At 32.4% G+C, this 15137-nt stretch overlaps 1 non-coding gene across 1 annotated transcript; it reads right to left on the reverse strand.

The window, feature by feature from the left end:
- Positions 1-1376: 1376 nt before the first annotated feature.
- On the reverse strand, positions 1377-1449 carry TRNAK-CUU. Its single transcript has one exon. It is a non-coding gene; the product is annotated as a tRNA-Lys (tRNA).
- Positions 1450-15137: the final 13688 nt, after the last annotated feature.

The following is a 15137-nucleotide window of genomic DNA, read 5'->3' on the forward strand; positions in this document are numbered from 1 at the left end:
GAGCATGAAATTAAATTATTCTTTGAGGTGAAGTTTTGATGGTGTTAAGATATGCTATAAGAGTAAATTGTTAGAAATGTGTTTTTTTTACAAACGGCAAGTAAACGAGCAAAAAGTTGCGCCACAACCCGCTTTTAATTGAAAAACCGATCCCACTAAAAACAAAGTGACTCTTAAGGGTCAAAAAATTACTATTCACGGCCCGTTGGACCCTATTGGGGAATTTCACGGCTTCCGGGGCTAGAGAATCAAATGTATTAAAAGCGAATGAGATAAACATGTGTTGATTATCTAAACAAGTTTTCTCATGTTTAGCGATTTTACCTGATTCCGCCTTCAACGCTGCCTGGCCAGCAACAAACCCATTATCCTTAAGCCCAACAAGGGGGACACTCTTGTAAGGTCCACACAAGCGTGTTTTCCCCGTGCCCACCCAAACACAAGAATATCAGCTGGCTGAAGAGTAGAACTCCCATCGAATGTGGGTTTGATTCATGGATTGGGTTTATCAAACCTTCAAAACATATAATTTTTAACACAGGTTGGGTTGATAAGAAATTTGTAAGAGAACGTGATATTGTAAGATATTAAATGACATGCACTGGGTTTTATATAAAAAAAAAAGAACCAAACAAGGTTAAGTAAAGAACAATTTATGTTCGTGCTTTTAGCAATTTAACATTGTGGCATGTTATTATTTTCTTTATATAATTATATTACTATTAGATTACATAAACTAGTCTTAATCTTCCCGTGTTGCGGTGCGGGGGCGTAAACCATGATACCGACGTTGCAGGGTAAAGGGCTGTAAAACTATGCTAAGTAGAAACTGATAAAACCAAAACCAGGAAAAAGAGTAAAATGATCGTCCTTTTTTTTTAATATGTTTCATTCCAATATTTAACACCAAGTCGAGGGGGTAAAAAAACCCGAGGGGCCAAATGAGACCACCAAACACCGTGCTAAGTAGCAACCAAACGAAAAAAACCCTCATAACCAAATGTGACCACCAAACACTGTATTAAATAGTAAGTGATGGATGACCTAATCTAGAGAAAAGCATAAAACAAAAACTAAAATAAAATTAAACTCATTAACTTTTGTAACAAAATCATAAAAAACCAAAGTTTTAATACAAAAAATGAAAAATCTTGGAATTTATCATGAAAAAAAAAAAAAACAAAAGACAAAATCACAAATAAGACAATAGTCAATTTATGTTAAGACGGGCTACTTGATCTTTCATTTTACAGGCCTACACAAAATAGTTTACTTCTGGGCTGTGAATCGTATAAAAAGGCAGAAAGCCCAAACATATATGAGACAAGTCATAAAAATAGCCCAGTAAGTGACTGTAGTGGAAATTTTAAAAAGAACGCCCACCGTGGGGCTCGAACCCACGACCACAAGGTTAAGAGCCTTGCGCTCTACCAACTGAGCTAGACGGGCTTATATGTTAAGTTTGGTTATATCAACATTTAGACTTTTAATCTTCGGTCTCAAGATCCGAGAACTTGAAATATTAAAATGAACCAAACTGATCAATTTATGCTTTGAATGATTCAGGGCAGTTCCTACGTTTTTGGAGACCCTAAGCGAACTATGAAGTAGGGGCCCTAATTTCGCCGATAAACTCTCCTCAAATCCCAACACAATGGGTGATTACCCTTACATTTTTCGTCTAGTGATAGCCGATAGCCTAGAAATTGAAAGCAGGTTGCGATGGGAAGTGAGAACGATGATTGCGGCTGTATTTAGGGGCTTTAGGCGTCTAACTATTGATGATTAGGTCGATGGTTGTTGGGTTGTAATAGTTGGAAATCAAGGCGAAATGAGTTTTGAAACTTGGCATTTGTTTGCTAAACAATATTTATTTTGGGCTCCTTCAATGAAAAACCAGTTTAGTTTTAAAATAAACGTATTTATTTGGGCCTAATACATACACTATATATACAAACTTTCTAAAATCTTGGAGACCCTTATTTTTTGATGGCCCTAGTCCCGTGCCTAGATTGCCAAGCCTATGGAGCCAGCCCTGGAATGATTGTGGATGAAAAATGACATGATAACGATTCGCAAGTCGGAAATTTTCAATTGTTTATAATGGTGAGGCGAACCTCATCAAGAATGACGAGTCTTAAGGGGTGTTTGTGACATGCAACACGGATCACGTATTGTCTGTTATGTCGCACTCCCCAAAAGAGAAACTCGCCTTAAAAAAGTCTTAACTCAAATATCACCAACGTTTTACGGACGCAATGGTTGTTGTTGAGAAAGAAATATTACGCTTAAACATGCTGGAGTAAGAGCAATCCATGATGGCTAACACGGTGGAAAGTTTTCACCCAAGATCAAATCCATAAGTTATATTAAAGATAAAAGTCCCAAATAGTTTTGCGAGATAAACTTATAAATTACATATTTTTGTAGCATTTTATTGTATCTTTAAATGGGTTAACATGTGGATCTTGTATGTTACACCGAATCGAGAATGATCTATTTTCTAATGCATGGTATCTATTTTAATTTTCACTTGGATTTTCAGAAATGTAAGATATACCTAACAAAGTCACGTTTTAACTTTTAACCTGTATGCTATCAAGATATATTCATCACTAAATTATTAGGGTTTAAGTGGGTTGGGGAAAACACGCTTGTATGGACCTTACAAGGGTGTTCCTTCTTCTTGGGATCAGACATGATGGGTTTGTTGCTGACTAGACAACGTTGAAGGTTGAATCGGGTAAATTCGCTAAACACGAGAAAACTTGTTTAGAAAATCAACACGTGTTTATCACTTTATCCCCTTTGCTTTTAATATATTTGGTTCCCTAGTCTCGAAGGTCGTGAAATTTCTGAACAGGGTCCAGCGAGTTGTGCATAGTAATTTCTCGACCCCTATGACCTATAGCTTTGTCTTTAATAGAATCAGTTTTGCTACTTAAAAAGGGGTTGCGGGCTTGCGACGCAATTTGTTGCTCGTTTATTAGCCACTTGTTTGTAATTGGTTGTTTCTAATATAATGCATTTATCTTTAAAAAAAATAGAGAAGATTACGAATAACTAAGAATTTCTACTATGAGTGAGGTTAATTCCTGTCAAAACCTATGGATTTAATATCAAACATGAACAAACCCAAACCAAAATTTATTAAACCCAAAAAAGCTATTACAAGTACAATCAGTTATGAAATACAATAATTAATACAGAGAACCATGATAGATCTCTAACATAATGGTTCAGTTTTTAATGGCTCTTAATGGTTCAGACCTCTTATTGGTTCAGCATTTAATGGTTTAGACTATTTGTATCGCGAGCAGATATCTGAATGGTTCAGACAATTGCCTCTGAATGGTTAAACTTTGAATGGTTAAGATCCCTTATCTGAATTGGTCAGACATTTGCTTTTGAATGATTAAGCATTATACCGGCTTTTAATGGTTCAGATCTCTTAAAGGTAAAACACTTAATGATTCAGAACTCTTACTGGTTCAGCACTTACCTATTGAAGAGTTGCTAAACAGTTCAAAATTAAACGAAGACGACGAGACTGATAGAACACGTTCATGAGAGAATAATAAATATGTGGTTGTGTGTAATGTGTTGGGTATCCAAATACCAAAAACCAGAAATAAGGCATGGGCCTTCTACAGCTACTAACAAGACTGGTTGCTTGCCAACTGCTACACTTGAACCAGCGGCCTGACAATAAGCCCATGCGTTAGTTTAAACTTAGCCCAGCAAGCAGTCCACTAAATCATTCCCTACAACAACAAATAATAACAAACTTACAAAGCAATTGACACACTTATAATTTCCAAACAATATTCTAACATTGGTGTTTGGGTTGGGTGACAATAAGGAGGGAACAACCTTTTATATTATATATAACAAACCAATGTACCCATATTGGTTGGGTGACAATAAACTTTCGGTTGTAAATGAGCTGACTCGGCTCGGCTTGATTTGTAAACGAGTCGAGCCGAGTCAGCGACCAGTTAAAACACATGTACAAATCGTATTAGTTATGATATTCGGTTTTAGTTGTGATATTTATGGTTGCATTTATACAAGTTGTATTTTATATGGAGAAGTATAACTTACATGGAGAAGTATAACATATGTATTTTTTAAGATTTAATAAAAGAAATAGTTAAGAAGAATGAAAAGCTTAATCTAATAATTTGTTAATCATACAAATAAGTTAAGTTAATGTATTGGTGGTAAAATAATTCCAAGTTAAACTTATAAGAGATGTGAAGTATAAACATGTATAAACTTAGTTAAATTCATATTCTTGAAATATGACTCAAGATAGAATCCAAAATGTTTTACAAAAGGCCTACAAGATTTGCGTTGGATATGTATTGAGAACAGTTAGTTTACCACACTTATCTTTGATTATTTTATTTTAATTGTTATGGTAAATACATATTCTTAACGTGTATTTCGGCCCTTCATGGATAATCAGATACTCCATTTAATTCATGTTGTGTGAGCTAGACAATTGCAAGCAGTTAGCCTAATTTGTTTATTTGTAGCATTCATTGCGTGACATAGACTGTCAACCAAAAATCATATTAATTTACCTACTAGAGATATGTACGAGAAGAGATGTTACGCGACTTTTCAAATAGTGGTAAATGTCATGAATTGTTCGTATGAGTGAGAAAGCTTTTATGAAATTGTACGATATCTTAAAGCATGAAGGTGGTCTTCGACCTACTCAACGCATGTCCGTTGAAGAGCAAGTTGCAAGATTTTTGCATATTGTAGGTAATGACTTGAGAAATCGGTTAGCCTCTTGGATATACCTTCGTTCTGGATCAACAACTAGTCGGTGCGTCCATAGAGTTCCGAATGATTATATCATTAAAAAGTCATTATATTCAACAACCTTAAGGTGACATTGTCTCCAAAGAAATTCAAGAAAATAAGAGATTTTATCCTTAGTTCAAGGATTACATGGGGCTAGGGCTGTAAACGAACTGAACGTTCAGCGAACCGTTCGTGAACCGTTCGACGGGAAGTTCGTTTATGTTCGTTCGTTTAATAAATGAACGAACATGAAAAAGAAATTTCGTTCGATTAGTTAAATGAACGAACATGAACAGAGGTCTCGTTCGTTCGATTGTGTTCGTGAACGTTCGGTAAGGTGTTCGTGAACATTCGTTGATTTGCGTTCGTTTATGTTCGTATGTTTGTGTTTTAATTGAAGATCTTTGTACCTTTTTATATTTTATTTGTACTTTTTATTAGGGCTGTAAACAAACCGAACGTTCAGCGAACAGTTCATGAACCGTTCGGCGGGAAGTTTGTTTATGTTCGTTCATTTAATAAACGAACGAACATGAACAAGAAATTTCGTTTGATTAGTTAAATGAACGAACATGAACAGAGGTGTCGTTCGTTCGATTGTGTTCGTGAACGTTCGGTAAGATGTTCGTGAACTTTCGTTCATTTTATATGTGTTCGATTATGTTTGGATGTTTGTGTTTAATTAAAGAATTTTGTACCTTCATATATTTTATCTATACTTTTTATATTATTAAACTTTTATTTATTTTATTACCATAACAATTAAACTAGAAAACCTTATTTCACTTTGTTTATGTACCAACTCCTTTTTCTTTCTCATTATTTACATCGACGAATACGATCGACCTCCGTTCCACAATATGTGATTCAAGTTCTATTGCTACTCTATGGGTCATCCACCTTTATCCTTCGTCGCGTTGGCCAAATTTATTTGTGTTCATGAACCGTTCGTGAACATTCTCATTTTCTTAATGAACGAACACGAACATAAAATCTCGTTCGGTAAATGTTCATGAACCGTTCATGAACACATTTATTTCCTTAAAGAACGAACACGAACAAGGTCTTGTTCGTGTTTGTTCGGTTCGTTTACAGCCCTACTTTTTATATTATAAAACTTTTATTTATTTTATTACCCTAACAAATAAACTAGGAAACCCACTTTCACATTATTTATGCATCATTTCCCTTTCATTTCTCATTATTTACATCGGCGAATACGATCGACCTCCATTCCACAATAAGGGATTCAAGTTCGAGTGTTACTCTCTGGCCATCTATCTTTATCCTTTGTCGCGTTCGCCAAATTTATCTGTGTTCGTTTGTGTTCGTGAACCATTCGCGAACACGCTCATTTACTTAATGAACAAAAACGAACATAAAATCTCGTTCGGTAAGTGTTCGTGAACCGTTCGTGAACACATTTATTTCCTCAGCGAACGAACACGAACAAGGCCTTGTTCGTGTTCGTTCGGTTCGTTTACAGCCCTACATGGGGCAATTGATGGAGCACATGTTCGTGTCAAAGTTCCAAACAAAGATGCCCCTAGATATCGTGGTCGTAAGGGACACCGGACAATAAATGTATTGGCTGCTTGTACATTTGATTTGAAGTTTACATATATTTTAACTGGTTAGGAGGGGACTGCATCAGACTCAAGAATAATAAAGAATGCACTTACTAGAGATGATAAACTAGTAATCCCAACGGGTAATTTCTGAAACCGCATTTACTTAATTGTGTAAAATTTTAGAATAATACTAATAACAATTTATTTATAGGTAGATATTATTTAGTAGATGCGGGTTTGCCTCATACAACTACACTAGCGACACCATATAGAGGTGTTAGGTATCATTTGAAAGAGTACTCCACTCGTCCTCTTGGGAACTCAAAGGAGTTGTTTAACCTTCGTCATGCATCACTACGTAACGCAATTGAACGAGTATTTGGTGTCCTAAAAAAAGATATTCTATCATTAGAAGTACAACGGAACCATTTTACTCTTGTGAAACACAGTAAGCCATCTTTCTGGCATGTTGTATTTTACACAACTTTTTACTAGAGAAAGATCGTGACAAAGATCTTGAAGATGAGTCGTACATGAGGTGTTAAATGGACCAGAAGAGGAAGAACGTCATAGTACAAGAGGCATATGTGAGGGTAGTACTGAAGCAGACCAACTAAGTAACTCAATTACAAATGAAATGTGGACTAACTATTTGTTGTTACGAAACGATGAAATAGATATGTCAAAATAGTTTTAGAATAGTACATGATAGAATCTCCTTTTGGCATTGTATTGATTATTGACGTTTGAAGTAATTTTTTTTTTAGTATTTGTATTATTCGGTATTATTAAATTTACAAATTGTAAGTTTTTAATTGTTTTAACATTGTGTCCTTTGTTTATGTTACCCTTAAGAAAGTCAACATGAGCAAACAGAAAGCCAGTGGGAATACTAGTAAGAAGGAAAACTTAAAGTGGACGGAACATATGGATGATGAATTCATACAATCCATGATAAAGCAACAGGATAATGGCAATAGGATTAATGGAAACTTTACTTCACAAGCATACAAGAATATGGTTGAGGAGCTCAGGACGAAGCTTCAAAAATATTTCACCAGAAATCACTTGAAGAATCGTTTAAAAACGTTGAAGATGGTTTTTCAAAATGGTATGACATGTTTCACGGAAGGTCATTGAGTGGGTTCTGATGGAATCCCGAAACTCAACTCATTGAAGCTGGAGATGAAGATGAAGTCTGGGAAAATTTAATAGAGGTAATTAAGTGCTTTAATTATTAACTTGAATATTTAGATAGTGGAGGGTTCAAATGAGAAGAATTTTTTTGTAAGAAGAAAAAAGAAGAAGTTTCAACCAATAAGAATGCTTCATTTTACTTCATTTAATATTTGCATTTAATTTTAATATAAGGGTATATTGGTAAACTTACATAAATCATTAATTTGTATTCTTCCCCTATTAATAACTAACTAAATTAAATTTGTAACTTCTTTTCAAAATATATACTTTTTCCAAATTAAAAAAAACAACTTAATTTAAAGTGTAGAATAAATTACTAGTTGTGTAGGATAAATCATGAGTAGTGTAGGATATATTTCGAGATGTGTAGGATAAATTTCGACTGTGTAAGATAAAATTCTATAATGTGTGGGGTATATGTAGGAAAATTTTGATATGTGTAGGTTTCTTAGATTATATGTAGGATAATTAATGATTAGTTGACTAATTAATTAAAGAGAGAAAAATTAATGATATGAGTTTTAAATGAAATAGTATTTTACTAACATGCCCTTTCTTCTTTTTCTTCTCACATTCAATTTCTTCTCAAATGAACCTTCCCCTATATATATTTAGATAATCGTTTATAGTACTAATTATCTTGATTTTGTTATATAGTCAAAGCCTGAAACTGTAGCGTTGAAGATGAAGAAAGTCACAAACTATAATGAAATGCTAGAGTTATTTGCAAAGGATAGGGCATTCGGTGCACAAGCTGAAACCGGTAAAGAAAGAAATGCCCGATTACAAAAGAATGACAACATTAACACAAAGACAACTTTCTTAGCTGCCAATGATGTAATTGTGGAGAGCCAATATAATATGGGTGATGAAGTGGCAAATTTTACATCTTCTCTACCTGAAAAGTCTTCAAATGCAAAGAAATATAAGAGTAGAAAAAGAAAAGTTGAATAAGAAGATAAAGATCTAACATCTATGATTATGAGTAGCATTGGCAGCGTGGCTAATGCTATTTTAGAAGGCAATAAAATTATTTAAAATGCAAACAAAAAATTACTTGAAAGAGTTTATCATCATGAGTACATTGGTGAGGAAATTTGTAACGGTTTGAAGCTAATGGGTTTAGAATCCAATAAAATACCAAGGGCTTTAAATTACTTGGCGGTCAACCAAGCAAAAGCAAGGATGCTATTTAGCTGTCCTTCCCTGGTATAGCTGGGTGTACTAAGAGATATGATGGGTTCCGGTAACTAAGCGAGTTTAGGATGCATTAATCTAGTAGACGTTTTTTCTTTGTTAGGTATTTAACTATTTAGTTATGCATCTTGGGATTGTTTATAATGTTAAAATACATTAGGTTTTGAGATTGTTGATGTTTCTAAAGGTTTTCATTATTTTTTATTTTACACGGGTCAGTTGTCTCACAAATTCGAAACTTTATATTACTTCATTGTGGGCATTCTGCCCTTGATTATGTTAATAGCCATATCTTTGTTTTCTAGTAAAAAAAGAAAGATATTTTTTAACAGCCATTCTTTATAACCTTCTGAATGAAATATGATAAATTTACTTAATTGTTTTAAGAAAACAAAAGGTTGCGTTAACCCTGACTAGGCATCTTCTTCCTGATTATGAAAACAAGAAAGCAACAAGAAGCTAATTTACATCCCTTGTGCATCAAGTAATTGAAAGATGAAAACAACAAGTTAGTTTACATCAATTAAAATATGCTCCATTTGACTAATTAAATAGATGCTCATTTGACTAATTAAAAAAGTCAATTAAAATATGCAGGTAGTTTACATCGATGTGTTTGTGATCAAATTCTTCATTTGACTAATTATAAGATGATATTGGGTACCTTCACATCAAAAGGTCAACAATATTAATATGTGATTATATATTGGTCAAGAATCTATTAATTATAGATAATTCTTCTATTAAATATTATTTAGTTTAGTCTCTTCTACTTAATTATAAATAATTATTATTTAGTTATAGATAATTTATATACTATTAATTTGAAACATTTGTATGCATGTTTGGTTGTAAGTTGAGCTTAAATAGTTGTACCTTAATCAAATATTTGTTGTAATTTATGCTTAAGTGTTTGGTTATAAGTTGTGCTTAAGTGGTTGTACCTTAATCAAATATTGGTTGTAAGTTGTGTTTAAGTGGTTGTACCTTAATCAAATAATGGTTTCATTACCTACAAAATTCAATCTGTTTTGTATGCATGTATAGTTGTAAATTGTGCTTAAGTGGTTGTACCCTAATCAAATAATGGTTTCATTATCTTACCACATTCAATCGCTTTGATCCATTCAAAGTTGTGTTGTTTTATTTGTAAATTATTATTATTTATAATAATTTAATTAATTTAGCCAAAATTTTGTATAAATATAATTTGCAACATATTGATTACGATGAATCTGTCAAACGGGAAAAAATAGACGCGAGTTCATCGTAACGGGCGAGTCCTAGATCAACTTAGTCATTTTATTCTATATTTTACGTTTCGGTTTAATTTTTCGCATTAACATCAAAACTTCAGTGTCGGTGGTCGCTGACACTAGTGTGGCATCAGTGCTCGCCCCCGCCGCAACGCGGGGGTACTTATACTAGTTATTATTTAGTTTAAATTTTGTCATCATATTAAGCCATGTATATTTTGATTTTCATGTCAATCTCTTATGGATAATTATTATTTAGTTTAATCTTTTCTAATTAATTATAGATAACTTTCCTACTAAATATTATTTAGTTTAATCTCTTCTACTTAATTATAGATTATTATTAATTAGTTAAAATTTAATGTATACTTCTCATTTATATTACCTAACATGTTATGTAACACCTACTTTTTTTTGTAATATACAAATTTACTCTTATTCTTACGTTGATGTAATTATCTCTAATAAACTTTATTTTTTTTTCAAGATATAACTTTTTTCTTATTTGGTAAACAATATTACATTTATTCAACCCGTGTAATAAATATGGTTTTAAAGATATATAACTTTTTTTATTATTTGGTATATAAAATTATATTTATTCAATCCATACAATACATATGGTTCTAACAGATATAACTTTTTATTATTTAATATATAAATTTATATTTATTCACCCGTATAATAAAAAAGGTTTTTAATGATATATTATTTTATTATTTAGTATATAAAATTTATTTATTCAGTCGTGTGACACGAACCCACGACCACCTGTTTTCTTCAAATAGGAAACCACGTTTACATTTGTTGCATGCATTTTCTACTAGACTTTAGGAACAAGTTGTAACTTAGCATATTGAATTCTTGTCATGTTATGGAAACAAGATCATTAGAGAAAATGCACTAAAATTTCGACTCCTGTTATTCATCTAATTCTTGGAGTCTAACCCACTCAATAGGTCTATTATTTGAGAGGTTGACCATTTTGAATTGATCTCTAACATTGAAGCTTTCGTTTGAGTATTTGAGATGGTCAATATTCCAAATGATAGACCCATCAAATGAGTTATTTATATGAATGACAATAGACATTTTCTTCTTCAATTTTCTAATGATCTATTTTACAAAACATGAGAAGTTACAACTTGTTACTAAAGTCTAAGAGAAAATGTAATTAACGTAAGGGCTAACCCATTTGGTAGAGACATATTTTTTTAGAGAGGAAATAGGTTCAAATCTGGGCTAGAAGAGAATTTTGTAATTTTTAGTGCAAAGTATAGTAGAATAAGATTTGTTGTTTAAAAAACAAATGACAAAATGCATGCAATAAATGTAAGGAATATTGGATTTTAATAATCTAAGCTATTCGTCGTTAGCTGTCAACAGTCCAAACTTTAAAAATAACCGCTGGCAGTCCCTACTATTAGCATATTGGCTTCCAATGGACCCTGACTAACAGAACCCTACGCCGTTAGTCTCCGGAAACATTTTTTGTCGGAAAACTCAACATTTTCGTCCCAAACCTCTTTATAACCTTATTACGGAACTTTAGAAACGTTTTTCTAGTAAAAGCCCCAATTATTGAGGTCGCTGGAAAAACTTTTTTTTGGCAGGAAAACTTCTTTTTGATCGGAAAACACAACATTTTGGCCAGAAAACTTAGTATTTTCGTCCAAACCTCTTTGTAACCTTAGATCAGATCTTTAAGAACCTTTTTTGGGCAAAAAAACGTTTTTCCGGCGAACGAAGACTAACGGCGTTAGGATTCTGTTAGTCAGGGTCCATCAGAGGCCAATATGTTAATAGTTGGGACTGTCAGTGGTTATTTTTTAAGTTGAAACTGTTGACGGCCAATGACGAATAGTTGAGATGATTAAAATCCAATATTCCTAAATGTAAATGTGGTTTCCTACTTAAATGCAAACACACTATGTGAATAAAACTTCATGGAAGATTAATTCATTCTAAATTAGATCGCAGTGGCGGAACTAACCCAAAAGTTTTGGGATATCTCAATTTTTTTTGGGATCAGGGGTATCCTTTATATAACAATGATGGAATTGAGGGGTATTTTTACACTATAGATACGAAGTTGATTGGTATTTTTACACTATGAAGACGGGGTTTAACCGTAGCTCGTGCTATCCCTGCTGTCACATTAGCTCCGCCCCTATTAGATTGTGTAGTGACTGAACTTAGATTCACGGTTTGGGATCGTATTAGTATTGAACCAGGATTGCTAGATATGTCATTGAACAAGTTTAATTTTGTGGGAAAATTATTATATATAATAGAGTATGGGATTAGCTACACTAACTTGAAATTATTTGTCCTTTTGTAAACCTTAACTCACTCAACTTTCATTATTAACACTTCACGTCCTCAACTATCTGAAAATTTTGTGAAACTAGGAATAACACCCGCGTGCGTTGCGGCGTGAGTATATCATAAACATCGAATCAATTAGTACAAACGTTATGCGATACGTTAACCATATGAAAACACGCGTTCCAATGTATCCAAGTGAACTCTATGTAACTTATATAAGCATTGCGATTGGATCAAAGCGTAAAGTAAATCGAGTTTATAATGTACAATCATAACGTATTATATGTGACCCCACTCGTACATAGAAAACGTAACGAATATAAAAGAAAAAACTAACACGTGTATGTGACCCAAATCGTACATTGGAAACGTAACGGGTATAAAAGAAGAAATTGACACGTAAAATCAAAAGGAATTAATTAGAGCTTTTGAAAAAAGAAAAAGATGATACCACAATTTGACTCCACTCGGTTCGAAACAAAATTCCGAAACATCCATAATATAAGCATGAAAACATATTATATTTGACATGACTCGTTTCCCAAAAAAACTTACGTTGAATTGTAGACTAACTCTAATTTATACCAAAACGTACATTAAAATACGCATAAATGTTTTTTTTAAAGAAAATGTATTATATTTGAGTTAACTCGTTTTCGAAAAAAGTTTACGTCAAAACGTAGAGCAAATCAAATTTATACCGACACGTACATAAAAATATGCACGTAAATAATTTGTTTTTTAAGTAAAGAAAGTATAGGGTAAACTCGAAACAAATTATTAGTAAAAAAAAACTTAATATATTAAAGATCTTCGTAAAACCGTTCCAAATAGCACCAATACCACACCACTGTCAACGACCACCAACATCAGAAAAGGTCGTAAAAACATTGAACCACACATGCTCGTTGTGGCGTGTTAATGCGAAGAAATTAGACTAAAACGTAGAAACGTAGGAAAAAATAACTAAATCGATTTACGACCCGCATGTTGCTACGAATCTATCAAACAGGAAAAATTGACGCGTTGCGACGGGCCTGTCAAACGGGAAAGTACAGACGAAAAAAACGTTGAACCCCACATGCACGTTGCGGCGTGTTAACTCACAAAATTTAAAATGAAACGTAAAACGAAAAACTTGCGAAACATGAAAATTATGGGGTTAGGAAGTTGAAAAAAAATGGTAGGGTTAAATTGTAAAAGATGAAACGTTTTGGGTTAAAGGTAAAAAAAGTCAAAGGGATTAAAATGTAAAACATAAAAACCATCAAGCTAAAAATGAAAAATGCCAAAACTTTTTTGAAAAACTCACTATGCATATATTACAACAAGAGAAAGCAACACTTGGTTGCTTATTTATAGGATGGAAATGTCACTTTTGACCCCCCTCGAGTTTAAAGGATTATTTTATGTACGATTTTATTATAAATTCAAGTTAGTTTATGTTTCGACTTAATTCTTTTCAAAAATGAGTCATGTGAAAGAAAATACGTTTCGTGCTTATTTTTATGACGTTTCCAGTTGGTCTATGTTATGACATAAATTTAGTTCGGAAATGAGTCGGGTCAAATATAATACATTCTCATCAGATAGTATAAATTCGAGTTACTTTACGTTTCATGATTCATGTCAAATAGAATACGTTGTCCTGCTTATTTTTATGGATGGTTTCAGTTGGTTTACGTTTCGACATAAACTTAGTTTTTATGTACGTTTTTTAATTTGTCTACGTTTTGACGTCTATATACGTATCGTATAAATTCAAGTTGGTTTACGGATGTTTTTTTTTTTTTTTGACAAGGAGTCATGTCAAAATACAATAAGTTTCCTCGCTTATTTTTATGAGAGTTTTCATTTGGTATACGTTTTGGCGTAAATTTTGCTCGAAAATGCATTGGGTCAAATATAATATGTTTTCATTAGACGATGTAAATTTGAGTTCTTCACATTCCATGAGTCATGTCAAATATTACACATTTCCGTGCCTATTTTTTTTGGATATTTTCAGTTGGTCAACGTTTGATTGATAAAACAATATATAACAAGTTTCTGACCATGCAAAACAGTGAATCAGTTTTAGTTTCAGTAATTTTTTTATGGGCTAAACCATTATACATGATCTTCGAAGGCGTGTTACTTACTGACTGTCATTAACATATAATTAAGATAATTACAACATCAATCTCATGCTACATTGAAAATTAGAGAATAACTATTTAACTTTGCTAATTAACAGTCTCTACTCTGAGGTTATTATTTTTATTCTTACCGTTAATTATTAATTTAAAATTTTTAGTTTTTAATTCAGTTTTTCAACCATTTTACCACCGATAATTAACTTTATTTTAATTTTGAAACTTGTTTTCTTTTTTAATTTATTTTGATAGTTTTCTGACTGGGTATTATTTTAAATTATATTTTATTCAAGTTTTTACAATTATAATTATAACCTTATTAATAAGCAACCTATTTGTGCATATCATACTTGTACAATTGGCTTTGGGATTCTTTCAAAAAAAAAAAAAATAGAAATTTTCCTTTTTAACCTTAGAGTTTTAAAGTTTGACAAATTAAGTTTAAACTTCTAATCTTTGTTTCCTTTTTAACCCTAAAGTTTTAATCTTTGACAATTTACCCTACAATTTTAATCTTTGACAATTTAAGTTAAAAAATTCTAATATTTCTTTCCTTTTTAACCCTAAAGTTTTAATCTTTGACAATTTAACTTTAAAGTTTTAATCTTTGGTAATTTAACCCCTTTGATTAA

Source organism: Helianthus annuus, chromosome 16 (assembly GCF_002127325.2).
Source record: "Helianthus annuus cultivar XRQ/B chromosome 16, HanXRQr2.0-SUNRISE, whole genome shotgun sequence".
In the NCBI taxonomy this organism is placed as follows: domain Eukaryota; kingdom Viridiplantae; phylum Streptophyta; class Magnoliopsida; order Asterales; family Asteraceae; genus Helianthus; species Helianthus annuus.